Here is a 4,775-nt window from a genome sequence, read left to right as displayed (position 1 = left end):
ACATAATATATTAATGCATATAAAACATCCAAAATAGATAATATAATAGCATGGCAAAATAAAAAATATAGATACGTTGGAGTCGTATCAGACAGTCGGGAAGTCATTGTGCTAAGGCCCCACAGAATCAACGCACGAGAACAACAACCGCCGCCGACGAAGAATAGCGTAGATCGGAAGGATCCAACCCGAAGACACACGAACGTAGAGGAACGATCAATAGATCTGAGCGAATCCACCAAAGACAGATCCGCTGAAGACACGCCCCCACACACCCACCGACGATGCTAGACGCACCACCGGAACGGGGGCTAGGCGGGGAGAAACTTATTCCATCTTCAGGGAGTCGCCGTCGTCTCGCTTTCTTGAGCAGGACACAAACCCTAACAAATTTCAAAGACACATTGCTACTTCTGAGCTGCATTGGGATTTTCTCGAAGAGGAGATGATGATGTAGTACAGTAGAGATAAGTATTTCACTTGGTTAAAAACCAAGGTTATCAATCCAGTAAGAGAACCACGCAAGACCTCGTGAACAACACCCACACACAAAAGAACACATACTTGCACCCAACCCGATCAAGTGGGTTGTCAATCCCCTCGGTGGTTAATTGCAAGGATTAAGTCTGATAATGGTAGATAGATAAACAAAAACATAAAATAAAAGAATGGTAAATAAATTGCAGCAATGTATTTTTGGATTTAATATATGATAACGGTAGACCCGGGGGCCATAGTTTTTCACTAGAGACTTCTCTCTCGAACAAAAAACATATGGTAGATAAACAAATTGCAGTTGAGGCAATTGATAGAAAAGCGCATAGTTATGACGATATCCAAGGCAATGCTCATGTATATAGGCATCACGTCCGAGACAAGTAGTCCGATTCCTGGCTGCATCTACTACTATTACTCCACACATCGACCACTATCCAATAGAGAATTAGCTTCATAAAGAACGGAGTAACGCCTTAAGCAAGATGACATGGTGTAGACAAAGTAATCCAACTAATATGAATAAATCCCGCCGTTTTTCCCTTAATGCCAACAATACAAATACGTGTCGGATCCCCTTCTGTCACTAGGTTTGAGCACCGCAAGATTGAACCCATTACAAAGCACCTCTCGAGCTTGTCGCTCCCTCGTGACTCTTCAGATCTTCTCCAGAACCTTCCAGGGTCCCTTTTGGTCAAAAAAAAACCGTCAAAAAATTTCGTAGCATTTGGATTCCGCTTGGTACTGATTTTCTGAAAAGCCAAAAATAAGAAAAAAACAGTAACTAGCACTGGGCACTAGGTTAATAGGTTAGTCCCAAAAAATTATATATAATTGCATATAAAACATCCAAGATTGATACCAAAATAGCATGAAACAATAAAAATTATAGATACGTTGGAGACGTATCACACATTTAAAAACAGAGCCCTCCCATCGGCAAGGGCCGGGATCGACCGCTCCCCATGGCCCTAAGGCCACCAGAGACGAGGTGGTGCCGGCGGGAGGCAGGGGGACCCTAAATTTTGAGGGGAGGAAGCGGATGCGTTATTTAATTTCTTCCCTATCTTTTCCTTTTTATGGCTGCTTAGTGGGCAGTTTACCTTGGTACTGAGTATCTCTCTGGTCAAAGAAGTTTTTTTTTGAAAGAGAGGCAAAAGACTTCCCTCATTCATTAATTAAGAAGGAGAGTCTAGAGTACATAAGAACCGGCTTTATAGCATAGCCCATCAACGTAAGGTACAAACTAATTACTCTTACGTCATTATGATGCTCAGATGCCTAGCCCCCGCGGTGACCCATGTCTTGGCCTCCTCCTGGATGAGTTTTAGAGTGCAGTATGGCGGCGGCGTCTAAAATCATTGCTTAAAGTGGAAACCCGCATAAAACATGACTCCGTTTTCTTCCAAAAGACTCTAGCGTTTCTGTCATTTCAGATGACCTAACATAGAAGCATGGTAAGTGAGGCCATGGTCCTTCTATTTGTTGTATTTGGTTTTGACATGCTTGTCCACCAACACTTGATGCTGCGTTCCGTCCCCCACCTGTTCATCTCCAGCTCCCCCAATCCAAGCCATGCTTTGATCATTCTCCAAATACGCAGTGTAAACTGGCATTTAGAGAAGAGGTGACCCGTCGTCGTTATAGGGCATGTGAGCATGGCCTTAGAAAACTAACAGTATGGCCACTAATTTCTATTACAATAAGTATTCATGAAACTAAATGGTGCAGGTTAAATTCACGTGTATGATTCTCAAATATGTATAAAATGTTTAGTATATATTTATAGTTAGAAATTAAAATTTTGGACCCCATTCTTGTAAAAACAGCAACTTATGCATAATCAGACTACCGTTTATGTGGTGATAAGATTTTTAGTTTTCATTACTAAAATGGCATCGAAGGACAAGGGGCAGAGACTCTCGCTTCGGCGCTTCCCTAGTACCCATGGCACCCGACAGCCGTTAATGTTCTCCTGCCTCACGCCGGCACCAGCGCCGGTCTGCCCCGTCTGCTGTGGCCTTAGTGCCTATGGAAACGTGGTGGATCCCGGCCCTTGCTGGCTGGAGGGCTTCGTTTTTGAATGTTTTTTTAGTTTTCTTAGTGTTTGTGTCCTGCTCAGAGAGACGAGGCGGTGACGGCTATTTCAAGATGGAATAAGGTTCTTCCCGCATAGGCCCTGTTCCGGTGATGCTTCTAGTATCATCAGAGAGCATGTGGAGGTTTGTCTCCGGCAGATGTTGCGGGATTCAGTCGGCATTTGTCTTCAATGGATCCATGTGGATCCGGTCTTTATTCGTCTGTGTTTGTCTATCTACAGGTTGGATCCTTCCAATCTATGCTTCTCTTCAACGGCAGTGGTTGCTGTTCTGGTGCGCTGGTGCTATGAGGCCCTAACACGATGACTTTTCGACTGTCTACTACAACAAGTTTTGCTTGGCTTCAGTGAAGGAGGGGCGACGGCGGTGGCGCGCCTTCAACTCGCTTCAGTGCTTGTAGTCATCGCTAGGTGGTCTATGGATCTGGATGTAATTTTTGTTATTTCTGACATTTGTTGTATTGTCATGATTGATGATGAAGAGATCGAAAGTTTTATTTCGCAAAACAAAAAGCATGGAAGGACAAGCTCCATTGATGCATTAGGCTACGGGCGACGCGACAAACATTTCCTACTCGGCGCTTATGGCAGCAATTACAAGATTTCCTGTAAGCTGACACCCATGCCAGAACGGTCGCTCCCAGAAATGGGCCGGCCCATCTTAGGCATTGAGCGAGATCTCGTCCTGGTTTTAGAAAGTTTCTGGACCATTTTTTTCTCTTTTAGTTTGGTTTTTCTGGACCCGGTCTTTATTTTCTTTTTCTAAATGCGTGAACTTTTTTAATTTATTTTTCTAAAACATAATTGCGAATCTCCCAAATTCATAAACTTTTTTTTTGAAAAATTTGAACCTTTTCCAATTGTCACGAGTTTTTTTTTAAATTTTGCGAACCTTTTTTCAAAGTTATGTACTTTTTCCAATTTTTATGAAAATTTTCAAAAGATTTGATTTTTTGAAAATTTTGAACTTTTTATTTGAATGGTCAACGGTCAAGTAGGGCAGTCAACTGACAAATCCAGGATGTTTTTCACAGTTGCGGGGCGTGAACAGCAGATGGGCCGGCACAGGAGCTAGGCGCACGAGAGCGCCAGATCGGGAACAAGCGTTGTATAGAGCTCTTGACAGGACCTTCCGACTCCAATTCCATCACGCACGCCCGTCCTCAATCTCCACGGTTAGGTCGACAGTCCTGCCATGTAATGAGCTTCATGTCCGAGATGTTGACCCAACCTTTCATTATGGGCCTTGAAGGAAATATGCCCTAGAGGCAATAATGAAGTTATTATTTATTTCCTTATATCATGATAAATGTTTATTATTCATGCTAGAATTATATTAACCGGAAACATGATACATGTGTGAATACATAGACAAACAGAGTGTCACTAGTATGCCTCTACTTGACTAGCTCGTTGATCAAAGATGGTTATGTTTCCTAGCCATAGACATGAGTTGTCATTTGATTAACGGGATCACATCATTAGGAGAATGATGTGATTGACTTGACCCATTCCATTAGCTTAGCACTCGATCGTTTAGTATGTTGCTATTGCTTTCTTCATGACTTATACATGTTCCTATGACTATGAGATTATGCAACTCCCGTTTACCGGAGGAACACTTTGTGTGCTATCAAACGTCACAACGTAACTGGGTGATTATAAAGGTGCTCTACAGGTGTCTCCGAAGGTACTTGTTGGGTTGGCGTATTTCGAGATTAGGATTTGTCACTTCGATTGTCGGAGAGGTATCTCTAGGCCCTCTCGTAATGCACATCACTTAAGCCTTGCAAGCATTGCAACTAATGAGTTGGTTGTGGGATGATGTATTACGGAACGAGTAAAGAGACTTGCCGGTAACGAGATTGAACTAGGTATTGAAATACCGACGATCGAATCTCGGGCAAGTAACATACCGATGACAAAGGGAACAACGTATGTTGTTATGCGGTCTGACCGATAAAGATCTTCGTAGAATATGTGGGAGCCAATATGAGCATCCAGGTTCCGCTATTGGTTATTAACCGGAGACGTGTCTCGGTCATGTCTACATAGTTCTCGAACCCGTAGGGTCCGCACGCTTAACGTTTCGATGATAGTTATATTATGAGATTATATGTTTTGATGTACCGGAGGTTGTTCGTGTTGGAAATATGCCCTAGAGGCAATAATAAAATGGTTA

Source organism: Triticum aestivum, chromosome 5D (assembly GCF_018294505.1).
Source record: "Triticum aestivum cultivar Chinese Spring chromosome 5D, IWGSC CS RefSeq v2.1, whole genome shotgun sequence".
In the NCBI taxonomy this organism is placed as follows: domain Eukaryota; kingdom Viridiplantae; phylum Streptophyta; class Magnoliopsida; order Poales; family Poaceae; genus Triticum; species Triticum aestivum.
Note: the sequence above shows the minus strand (reverse complement) of the source record.